The following is a 13295-nucleotide window of genomic DNA, read 5'->3' on the forward strand; positions in this document are numbered from 1 at the left end:
TGGATTTCTCTTCCTCTTGAGTCAATCATGTTCTAATAACACTTGTCCATTAATGCGTTGCAATTTTTTCAAGGTTGACATAGTCACATAAGATTTTTTCAATAGAATTCTTGAATGAGAATTTTTTCCCAATATTACCTATAAGAGGGAAGTGATATCACCAAGACGGAGACATAAGTTATTCCTCACTTTGCTCCCCTCACAAAAAGCACAACTAACAAATAGTCAAAAACAAGACATCACCGACAGAATTCTAGAACATGGGGGTGAGGATGAAATACCCCTGCACCACAGAGACCAAGACAGACTGCATCAGAAGGGTAAGAAAAGCAGCTACATTTGACTACATTGTCCCTCCCCCAGGCCAGTGTAGCACCATGCAGAGATCTCCCCTGAACCTCCAGTTTCTCTGGTGGGAAAAGAGAACCTAGGGGAAACAATCAGCACACCCCCCCCCCCGCCCTGCATTGCGGGTCACTTTGGAAGAGCCTGTACTCTGATCTTGCACCCCTGGGACTGCAGGAGAATCTGCAGGCTCAACCACTGGGAACCTGTAATGGAGAAGGGGGAAGGCACTGCAACAACCAGCACATGGATTTTGGGAGACTGAATTCATACCTGCAGTGCCCAAGCAGCAATCTCCACCAGCAGATCTGCTCATTGCAGAATCAAGTTGGGGTGCAATCTGACCAGGAAACAGCAGGGTACAGGTCTGCCTGATTTGGATCCTCAAATGAGGCATTTTGAGCTCAGTTTGCCCTTGCCCAGGCAAGAAGTCGAGTCACAGCCATACCCACCATGGAGAGTGTCTTTGGCCTGATTTGACCAGAGATGCTGGTGACAACTCCTGGAAGCAACTCCTGGTGTTCAAGCAGAGAGGAGGATGGCAAAACTGACTGCTGGGAAGAAAGCCAGTACCAGGCGTGGAGCACTCCCATGCTATACACTGTGGGCAGGGCCATTCATTCACAGCCACAGCTGAGGGTAGCACTTGGCCCCTCTCAGCCCGAGAGCCTGTTTGGGAAATTGAGAGTAGCCTGGAGCATCCCACCCCTTTTCTGCCCAGGCAAAGATGCTGAGAACAGCCCCACTCACTGTGGAGGGTGTCCTCTGGCCCTTCTGAACAGAAAGACCGGCAACAATTTGTAGAAGCTGTGTGGCCTAGGAGCACTTGAGCTGAGAGGTGGGCAGGCAGAGCCAATGCCTGCAGAACAAAGCCAGAGGCTCTGTTTGGTCAGGGAACTTGGGATGCACATCAGTCTGAGTCAAGACAACAAAGAGCTCTGCCAGATTGAGAGCTGCCTCTTCCACTGTGCCTGGGCAGAAATCTAATTCATCGCCCCTCTCATTGTTGAATACAGCCTTCAGCCTATTTGACCAGGGAACCCACCCAGATCCCAGAGGAAGCTGCAGAGCCTATTCAACAGCCCCATGGAGAGTGGCACTTGAACAGAGAGCACATACAGTGGCTTTCCTTATCTGCAGAGCAAAACCAGTGGGCTCATCTGAACATGGAATTCCGTGTACACTCTGGCCTGATTCAGACCCCCCAAACAATGAGCTATACAGGCCCTAGGTCCTATCCTGCTGCCCTGTCAGGGCAAGGAAGCTAATTCATAGCCCTCCTATTACTGAATATAGTGCCCAGTCCCTGACCAGAGAATCCAGGCAACTGTAAAGCCCAACCTACGGCCTCACTTGGGTAGGGAACTGAGCCAGCAGTCCTCTCCAACTGTCCTCATCCAGTGGCACACACACCCTATCCCCATTCCTAGAGCTTGAACAGTTGCTTCGCCCCAAAATAGACCATAAGAGCAGTCCCCACCTGCCCAAGGACATTACCAGCAGACCCATCCAGAAACTCAAATTGAGCTGACTGGTAAAGAACTGTCTCTGCCAGAGCAAATCTGTCAAGTCTGGAAGAGGAGCCCCATTCCTCAAATATACAGATGTCAACATAAGAAATCAAGAATCACAAAAAAATCAGAAAAATAAAAAAAATCATCAAAAGAAACTAATAAAACTCCAATAACTAACCCTAGAGAGATAGAAATCTATGAATGGAAATCTATGAACTATCAGACAAAGAATTCAGAATAGTCTTCTTAAGGAAGTTTAGCAAACAACAAGAAACACAGACAACTAAATAAAATTAGGAAAACAGTGCATGAACAAAGTGAGAAATCTGACAAGGAAATAATAGCAAACATAAGACAAACAAACAAACAAAAACCAACCAGAAATCTTAAAGTTGAAAAATACAGCAAACAAACTGAAGAATTTGAGATGAACAAAATCAGAACTGAGAGTCCACAAATAAACATAAATACGGTCAACTAATATTTGACAAGGGAGCCAAGAATACTCAGTGGTGAAAATACTGTCTTTTCAATAAATGGTGCTGGATACTGATGTGTAAAAGAATGGCACTGCACCCATATCTTCTGTGAATGAATCACTCCCAAAAATTAACTAAAAATGGATTAGACTTAAATGCAAGCCCTGAAAATCAGGAAACTCCCAGTAGAAAACACAGGTTTAAAGGTCTTTGGCATGGGTCTTGGTAATGATTTTTTTTTCAGATATGACACCAAAAGCACAAGCAAAAATAAATAAATAAATAAACAAGTAGAATGATACGAAACTAAAAAGATTCTCACAGCAAAAGATACTATCACCAAAGTGAAAATGGGGAAAAATATTTACAAACCATCCATCTGATAAGGGGCTAATATACAAAACATATAAAGAACTCCTGTAACAGCCAAACAGACAAACACAAATGACCCAATTAAAAAATGGGTAAAGGACTTGAAAAGACATTTCTCTAAGGAAGATATGCAAACAGCCAACAGGTTCAGGCAGAGATGCTCTACATCAGGAGTCGTTACAGAAATGCAAATTAAAACCACAATGAGTTATCACCTCACATCTGTTAGAATGGCCATTACTAAAATGACAAGAGATAACAAAAGCTAGTGTGGATGTAGGGAAAAGGGAGTTGTTATGGACTGCTGGTGGGATTATAAATTGGTGCAGCCACTATGGAAAACAGAATAGAGGATCCCCACAAAATTAAACGAAGAACTACCATATGATCCAGCAATTCCACTTCTAGGAATACATTCAGAGGTAACAAAAACAACTAGAAAAGATATCCGCACTCCTTGTTCACTGCAGCATTATTTATAATAGAAAAGACACAGAAACAACCTGAGTGCCTATTGGTGGACAAAGAGATAAAGATGTTATATATATGCAATGTAATATTATTCAGCCATAAAAACATGAGGAATTCCTACCATTTGTGACAATATAGACGGACCCTGAAGGCATTGTACTAAATGAAATAAGTCAGATAGAGAAAGACAAATGCTGAGAGATCTCACTTATATATGAATCAACAGCAACAAACCAAACTCATAGAAAAAGAGATCAGTCTTGTGGTTATTGGAGGTGGGGTGTGGGGGGAAGGGAAATTGGAAGAAGGTGGTCAAAAGGTACAAACTTCCAGTATAAAAGAAGTAAGTACAAGGTACATAATAGAAAACATGATGGTTACAGCTAACACTGCTGTGTGAGATATGTAAGAGGGTAAATCCTATGAGTTCTCATCACAGGGAGAAAATCTTTACCTTTTCTCTTTTTTTCCTTCTTTTCTTTTTATTGTATCCATATGAGAAGATAGATGTTTGCTGAACCTTTTGTGGTAATCACTTCATAATACATGTAGATCAAACCATCAGGCTGTATACTTTAAACTTATACTGTGATGCATGTCAGTTATTTCTCCATAAAACTGGGGTTTGCTTTTTCCAATATGCTCTACAAACAGCCTCCTCTAGTCACTCAGCAATCAGCCCAGGAATAGTTCCAGCCTTGTTGTCCACTCGAGTGGCTCTGTGGGATCATTCTTCTGCCCCCTTCATGTCCTATCTAAGCTGTGATGAAGTGATGAAGGAAGGCTCATATCTCCTTCCAGCATGAAAAACATTTCTGTGATTGAGTTTCCAAGCTGAAATTGATTCCCCTTTGAGCAGAAACATGAATGTCATTTATGCCTTCTGGTTAATTTTATTAAGGGTCCACCTAGGCAGCTCAGCTCATTTACACCCACTGTAACATGACTTGCATTTTAAGGGTTAGTGTGTCCTGGAAAATATCCTTTGAGATGATTATTGAAAAGTAACTCCCAGGTAAGGTAGGTTGGGCAGAACTGCATAGTATATATCTCTCTTGGAAACTCCCACTGCATGTTAGAGATTTATAGGCTCTGGAAAGTCCTACAGTAAAGACATTTGGTTTACCCTAAAAATTTCCCAACTCAATCTGAGTTGGCAATTTGATTATTTTGTTTTTGCAAAATATCTTTTAGCCTTTGGGGACTTATCTCCTATGGGACATGGGAAAGCTGGTAAGTTAAGGTAAAAAGTGCTCTGATAAAGACCCTCATCTAAACATCACAACATTAATGACACATATTCAGAGACAAGAATCTAATCTTACAGAAAAGGAGGCTAATTCTTCAAGTAGTTGAGTAAAAAACAGAGATAGCTTTCATGTTACTGGCATCTGAATAACTACTCTGCAGGCTGAAAGAAGTGCTGATGTGGCACTGTATTTGTAGAAACATGAATTTGGTTTGCTCAAAAAGGAAAATGCAATCTGTGTGTTATGCCTGTGTGTGCATGTGTGTATGGGTGTACATGTGCTTATTTCTAGGTACATGAGCTTGAGTTGGTCCCAACGAAGATTCTGAAAAGATGGGGACAGTTAACTCAACACATGGTCTGTTGGCATGGTTGGGTCCAACCCCTGAGACCAGTGCTTCCAGAGCCTCCAACATCATAGAAATTGTGTTTTGTGGCCTGACAAATAGGAGGTCTACTGGTTTGAGCACAAGCCCAGAAACACAGACCCTCTTGATACTAATCCAGTACTCATGGCACTCCAGAAACTGTAAGGACAGAAGCCCTCTCAGTAATTTGGACTCCAATCAGAGAAAACAAGCCACTGGCTTCTTCCCATTTCATTTTCCTTTGATGCATGAGAACTATGGTGCCACGTTGAATTCTGCATCCCTTCCATAGGCAGGCCCAGTTGTTGGATGCAATCTTACCAGACACCCATGCAGAATTTCTCTTTGTAAAAAGTAACCACCAAAGGGCTGTGTGGTTTTAAAGGTTTTTCCATGTCAGTCAGCAAAGTGCCTGACTTCTTATTGCAACTTATTAATAGGTCAAAATCTTGTTACATTGAACATTTCTTCCATAGAGTCTTCCTGGAGCTTCTGCTGATAAAACTTCAACAATCCAATTGTCTTTTATGACTTTAAGAGATCTTTTTATCACAGCTTCATTGCTTTCATAGCCAAAAGCTGTTTAGAATGGAGCTATTTTACCCAAACCAAAGTCTGATGAATATGCTTTACATACCTATTATATAGGAATTTTAGCAGGGAGAATCATGTTTTCATTACTTCTAGACTTATTTGAATGATTCATAGAAATTGAAGCCTGAAGATTTCTGTGGTACTTATTTTTCTTCTGTAGGTGATATGTATGTTTATAGATCTGGAGGATTTGGTTTAGAATCCAGCTGAACCCCATAAAACATCAGGTTAAATCCTGATTTAGTTTGACACTTGTGTCCAGTTACCTAATGTGGAGAAATGGAGTGTATTGTTAAGAAGCCTGTGGTATCCTTACATCAAAGCAATTGAACAAAGAAGATCTGATAGATATGTTACAAAGAAGAGAGATTATGTTTTATGCTAACAAAGCCTGTACGTTAATGCTAAAAATGGATCTGAGTCTCCTAGACAAACAGCTCCTGAGGCTGGCTGCTGGTCACCATCTTCCATTCCGCTCATTGCTATTCTTGCTTAATAAATTCCTCCCTTCTTTCCCAGAGGAGCATAGAGGAAGGGAGGGAAAAATAAAATAAGACGTAATCAGAGAGAGAGAGACAAACCATGAGAGACTCTTAACCACAGGAAATAAACTGAGGGTTGCTGGAGGGGAGTTGGGTGGGTGGATGGGGTAACTGGATGATGGGCATTAAGGAGAGCACTGGGTGTTATATAAAACTGATGAATCATTGACCTCTACCTCTGAAACTAATAATATACTATGTTAATTAATTGAATTGAAATTAAAAAAAGATTGACCTCTGGGTTCATATAATTAGGTTTAAGATGTGCTGCACATTTGGTGTTGTGCGGAAAGAGTTTTATTGAGAAAACCGACTTGTCTAAAGTCACACAGTTATTCAGTAGAAGAGCTAAAATGAAATCAGTTCTCAGTTTAGTTTTTTTTCCAACTCTACCATCTTCACTCCTGTGCTGATGAAACTGAGGACAATGAGGGATAAGGGTGCGGCAAGGAAAGATGGGCAGGATTGCTGCATAGCTTGGAGAACAGGTTGAAGATGGAGAACTGCAGGAACTGTGCATGACCTCTACATCACACACACAAACACATTAGGATGATTTTAAGACATTAAGTTGCTTACATTAAGTAGACATTCAAATGAAATATAATGGTCCATATTTCCTTATCCGTAAAGCTATAATTAAAAGAGCTCTGAAAATGGAAAAACTGTGTTGGTTTGCAGAAAAATCACCTGATAACATCTGACTTGAACTCATATTAAAAAGGCTAATTATGGTCATAACTTTCCCCATTGTATGAATAGTCATAATTTTGGGGTAATAATATTAACATGTTTGGCTTTGGGGCACTGGCTCAGATCTGCTAAGGCTGTTCCATAAGCATCCTATTGCCTTTCTGAAATCTGAAAAATTCTAATTTTGAAATACATCTGGTCTCAAGGGTTTCGAATAAAGGATAATTGGCTGAACTTTTAAAAATTGCTTTCAAAAAAATACATGTTCATTATGACCAGTCAAGCAATATAGAAAAATAGTGGGAAGAAGATTAAAAATTCCAAATTCCACCACCCAGAAATGATCACTATCTACATCTGGTGAGCATTATCTGTGTTATTTCTGTACACATTTACACATACAGCAGCATAATTAGGTGCAATTTTCTAAAATAAGATCATACTATATAGTACAAGAAAATATTTCTTCATCAGAAGAGCTACTAGTTTCTAAAATATTTCTCCAAGTGTAAAAAAAGACAGTGGAAACAATATATCAAAGTCATGATAAAAGTATGTATTTAGTTACATTTCATTTTTAGGCCTTATAACTTGAATTCCTAATATAAATATGACAAAATCAATCCTCTTATACTTTTTTTAACTTCTTTTCTCTCAACCTCCCAATTTTTACATTCACATTCTCTTCTTTCCTAATTCCTTCAGTTCTATAAAATTTGATAAATGAATTCTATATTGACTGCAAGGCATTTTCTTACGGCCTCTTCATTTTGGATTTTTCTTTTAAATTTTGATTTATTCTAATTGAGTAAATATTGTCAATTTTTTTTCCCAGTGAGGTTTATGGTGTTTGGTTTCTCTCATGATTGAGACTGTCGATACTTCTATACTTGACTCAAATGACAATGCAGCTGGGTATAAAATTCTTGGTCTCACTTCAAAGATTAATAACAAAGTTTTGTACACAACTTTTGGCATTAAATATAATTATGGAGTTTTAAGCAATGCAATTTTTTAAAATTTTTTCAATTTTAAATAATCTGAGTTTCCACAGATTTCCATGCGATCCTTTCTTTATCCTTGAAATTCACTAACTTTTCAAAGGTTTAAGACTTTCTTCATCTTAAGAATGACTTGCAATAATATATGGAATCTATACATCATTTGTTCTGTTACTAATTTTAGACCTCAATTAAACAATGATTGAACTGCTTTGTTTTTAATATCTATAACCTTACTTCTAATCACTTTCCTTAGTTTTGATATTGTTTTATGTGATTTGTTTTACAAAACATGTTTTCAGTCATTTTTATTCTACTAGTTGTTTCTTAAATGGCTTTCAGGCCTACAGCAGTTTTTTATTTTTCTCATCTGTTTCTTTCCTGAGTTCTGCCAACTATTCATTTTTTATTGTTTTATCATCCCTTCCTTGAGTTCTTACAACTTCTCCTTGAGCTGTCTTTTAAGAAAAAGCACAGTGTCCTAAGTGCCTTTTTTTTTTTTAAGATTTTATTTATTAATTTGACATAGAGAGACAGCCAGCGAGAGAGGGAACACAAGCAGGGGGAGTGGGAGAGGAAGAAGCAGGCTCCTGGCAGAGGAGCGTGATATGGGGCTCGATCCCAGAACGCCAGGATCACGCCCCGAGCCAAAGGCAGACGCTTAACGACTGTGCCACCCAGGCGCCCCTGCCCTAAGTGCCTTTTAAACAAATAATTTGTTCCAAATTCACATGTTCTTTACCTTGACAATCCTCAGGCTATTCCCAGAGCAGCCAGCTGCCTGTGCTGCACAACTGCTCACCTCCAGATTTTATCAGACTAGTCTAGCGGGTGTGCCTGTGCTCCACCACCTGGGGACACAAGACAAGTTGTCTCGATGATCACCTTTCTGAAGGACTGCTTTTCGGATTTAAGATGAGAGAAGCAGGTCCTCTTCTCCACCATGGCAGAGTGAGGGTAAGGAAGTACAGGTGCAGGTTTAGGACAGAAAATGCCATTGATGTTCATCAACTTCTTCCAGAGGCATTCTTCCTGTGATTTTAGACCACATACCCTTCTGAGGTGGTTCTGCAGTGACTAGAGGCAATTCAATTTTCAGTCATATCCTTTGCAAATTCTTTATTATTTAGTACCTTGCTTTGGGAATATCAGGGGACTTGGCAGTTTTGAGATCTCTTAAAACTGAGTTGCAAAGTTTCCCATTTTGGTACTATGTTACTCTTGCTTTTAAAAAATCTCTCTCATGGCTAGGGTCTGAAAAGTTTGTGTCAACTCTTGGCATCCTTTCTAATTTTGGTGCAGATTTCATTTTATTTGTCCAATATTCATTATGGCTTGTGGTTTGTGTTGCTACCAATTTTTGTTTCAAAGAAATGGTAGTTTGACTATTTATTCTTTTTCTTTCTGATGGATTTTGAGGCAAGGCAGAGTAGAAAATGCTCCACCATTTTTAACCAGATGTCTATAAGTATATTTCATGGTAGTCTTATTGCATATATCCTTTGAAGTGTCTCAATGGAAGGAAACACTGTGTTGCATTAAAATATGATCAATGATGCTGCTTTGTAAATGAAATTCATCTTGTTTTAGGCCATAATACTATGAGTAGCATACTTAATATTCATCCACAGGACCCCATGTGTCCCATACTCCACATGGCTTTCATTGGCAGCAAAGGGAGAAAGGGATCCATACACTAAATAAAAGCAGAATGATCTGGTGTATAACTTTGTACACAAGTTATTTTATAATAATTATTTAAATACCTACTTAAATAATCCATTAAAGTCTGCTCTTTGTTAAATGTATAATTCCCATTTCTATCTGGGGCCCATGCAACAGTACAACTTACTTCCTACTTACTCTCTGTTAGGATTTAGTAAATAGTTTAAATATTGTATGGCTGGATTAGGTTATAGGGATGTTATAATAAAATCATCCAAAAACTGAACTACAAATATTGTCCCTTTCCGTTGCTCCAACCTAAAATTTTGGTGTGTTCTTTTCTTTCTTTGATGGCACTTCGGTGATCCATTAGTAATTTCCATTGGCTTTATCTTCATGAGTGTATTTGTTTCCTAGGGCTTCGGTAAGGAAGTACCACCAATTGGGTGGTGTAAAACAACCGAAATCTATTACCTCACAGTTCTAGAGGCTAAAAGTCTGAAATAAAAATGTGATGTAGGAGTGGTTTTCAACCACTCTTCTGTTGCTATGCATATGCTTGATGACATTTATATATGTGGCATAGCCATTCATTCATTTTGGACATATCCATCGCACTTACTATGTACCAGGCACTCTCTTAGACACTAACAAGAAACAGTGAACAAATAGACAGTAATCCCTCCCCTAAAGAAGTTTACATTCCAGTAGTGTGGATAGATAATGAATAAGATAAATAAGTACTATATATACTTAAAGATATAAAGACATAAATAAGTTTTATATATAGTATCATAGTAAGTGCTGATGGATATGTCCAAAATGAATGAATGGCTATGTCACATATATAAATGTCATCAAGCATATGCATAGCAACAGAAGAGTGGTTGAAAACCACTCCCACATCACGTTTTATGAAGGAAGAAATAGATACTAACTTATTTTAAAGACCCCTTTGAAATTACCAATCAGCTGCCAGGCTTGACCATGGATACCCCCTCACCCTTTCTCAAGATAAAGCTTCCCTATCAGTCTTTGTGGGGGACATGGAAGTGGATCAAGTCACTTTTTGTCCATCATAGTAAAGGGCCTTCTATTTAAAAAGAAGGAAAGCAAATTTTATAGAGGAATTCTTCTTTCCTCCATAACTGCCAATTACATTTTAAGAAAGGATTCCCATCCATAGGGCAGCTTGGAGCGGTCCTTCCAAAACAAGTACAGTCACTTTCAGAATACAGCTCATCATTTTCAGGTATCTAGAGAACCTGTGATAGAAGCAGACACAGTTCAACATTCCTTGATGAGTAAGGGGAAAGAAGTTACTAGTGGTTACATGTCATTTACTTCTGAGTATCTCAAGGGCGGGGTGAAGAAGGAGAAAACAAGATCAATTAGATAAGCAATGGATGAATTAGCCATTTAATCAAGTACCTAAGCTATGAAGCACACAGCTCTTCTAAGAGACACCATTATCCTTAATGGAGTTCTTTAGAGCATCTTCAATTTTTCTAATGAAGACAGAAAGCCCATCTTTAGTAAAGTGCTTCTCTTTGCTTGTTTGACCACAGATTATCTATTCCATTCAATCCCCCAGGGAGCTGATGCTCTCCCCCTTTGTTCCTCATAGAATTATATCAAGATGGAATCTGTCCAAATTATTTAATCACATTATTCTTGCTCTGGCCAATATAAGTGCTTAAATATCCACACTTAATACTTTTCTTTCTTAATGATATTCACTTATCTAAAATTACCCCTTAATTGATAAGATACATGAGCAAAAATACTATTAGGCAAAATGTTAACTGAACTCAAACCATTTAGAATGTTTTCATGCCGACCTCTGAATTTACTTAATCTCCAGTGAGCACTAAAAAGATAGGATTTAATCTTTACTCTGACTAGTCTGAAACAGCAAAAGGAAAAAGGTTGAGTAAGAGGTGGCAAACAAGGAAAGAAAAATATTTTTGCTCTTTAATGTCCTCACTGCACAAATTCCTATGAGTTTTATTTGGTCCTGTATTTCTCAGTTTTGAGGAAGAAAAACATCCCAGTGCATTTGGAAATAATGGTACTGTGCATTTCATATGCTAATTCGGTGTTGAAGATACTGACTAGTAAGAATCATTATTTATTGGGGCGCCTGGGTGGCACAGCGGTTAAGCGTCTGCCTTCGGCTCAGGGCATGATCCCGGCGTTACGGGATCGAACCCCACATCGGGCTCCCCCGCTATGAGCCTGCTTCTTCCTCTCCCACTCCCCCTGCTTGTGTTCCCTCTCTCGCTGGCTGTCTCTATCGCTGTCAAATAAATAAATAAAATCTTTAAAAAAAAATCATTTATTTTTTTAATTTTTATTTTTATTTAAATTCAATTAACTAACTTATAGTGTATTATTAGTTTCAGAGATACAGTTTAGCAATTCATCAGTTGCATATAACACCAAGTGCTCATTACATCAAGTGCCTTCCTTAATGCCCATCACCCAGTTACCACATCCCTCCACCTCCTTCCCCTCCAGCAACCTTCAGTTTGTTTCCTATAGTTAAGAGTCTCTTATGGTTTGTCTCCCTCTCTGATTTCATCTTATTTTATTTTTCCCTACCTTCTCCTGTTTTGTTTCTTAAATTCCACAAATGAGTGAAATCATATGATAACTGTCTTTCTCTAGGCATTTCTCCAAAGAAGGCATAAAAATGGTCAACAGATACATGAGAAAATGCTCCATATCACTCAGAATCAGGGAACTACAAATCAAAACCACAATGAGATGCCACCTCACACCAGTCAGAATGGCCAAAATTAACAAGTCAGGAAACGAGATGTTGGCAAGGATGTGGAGAAAGGGTAACCCTCTTACACTGCTGGTGGGAATGCGAGCTGGTACAGAAACTCTGAAAAACAGTATGGAGGTTCCTCAGGAAGTTAAAAATAGAGCTACCCTACAACCCAGTAATTGCACTGCTAGGCATTTACCCAAAAGATACAAACATAGTGATTCGAAGGGGTACGTGCACCCCCAATGTTTACAGCAGCAATGTCCACAATAGCCAAACTATGGAAAGAACCCAGATGCCCACCGACAGATGAATGGATAAAGATGTGGTGATATAGACAGATACACACACACACACACACACATACACACACACACACACAATGGAATATTACTCAGCCATCAAAAAATGAAATCTTACTGTTTGCAATGATGTGGATGGAACTAGAGGGTATTATGCTAAACAAAATAAGTCAATCAGAGAATCACCACTTATTTAAAGCCAAGTTTATGAGGTATAATTTGTATATGGTAAACATTACTCTTTATTGTGTACAATTTTATGTATTTCTACATATGTGAATGCCATGTAACCATAACCATATTGAAGATACAGAGCATTTCCATCACTTTCCAAAATTCCCTCTTGTCTCTTTGGAGTCAACACCCTTCCCTCCCCCCAGGCCCTGGCAACCACTGACCTATTTCTTCCCCTTATAGTTTCACATTTTCAGAATGCCATAAAATTTGAATTATATATTAGGTAGCCATTCATGTCTGGTGTTATCATAATACATTTAAAATTCATCCATGTTGTTTCATGTATCACCAGTTCATCCATTTTACCGTTGAGTATTTTATTCTATGTATCTACTAAAGTTACGTTGCTCTGACCATCATATGTATGTCCATTGACTAATTATGGACATTTGGTTTGGAGATTATGAGTAAAACCAATATAAACAAACATGTACAGATTTTTCTGCATATATATGTTTTCATTTTTTTTAACCTAGGACTGGAATTGCTGGGTTCTATGATAAGTGAATGTCTAACTTCACAAGAAACTGTCTTCCAGAGTGACTGTAGTATTTTGCATTCCCACCAACAGTGTAGAAGACTTCCAGATGCTCTGCCTCCTCACCAGCACTTGGTATTATAATTTAAATATTTTTTAGTCATTTAATAGGTGTGTAGTGATATCATACCATGGTTTTGATTGCATTT

This window comes from Ursus arctos, unplaced genomic scaffold (genome assembly GCF_023065955.2).
Source record: "Ursus arctos isolate Adak ecotype North America unplaced genomic scaffold, UrsArc2.0 scaffold_10, whole genome shotgun sequence".
Classification (NCBI taxonomy): Eukaryota; Metazoa; Chordata; class Mammalia; order Carnivora; family Ursidae; genus Ursus; species Ursus arctos.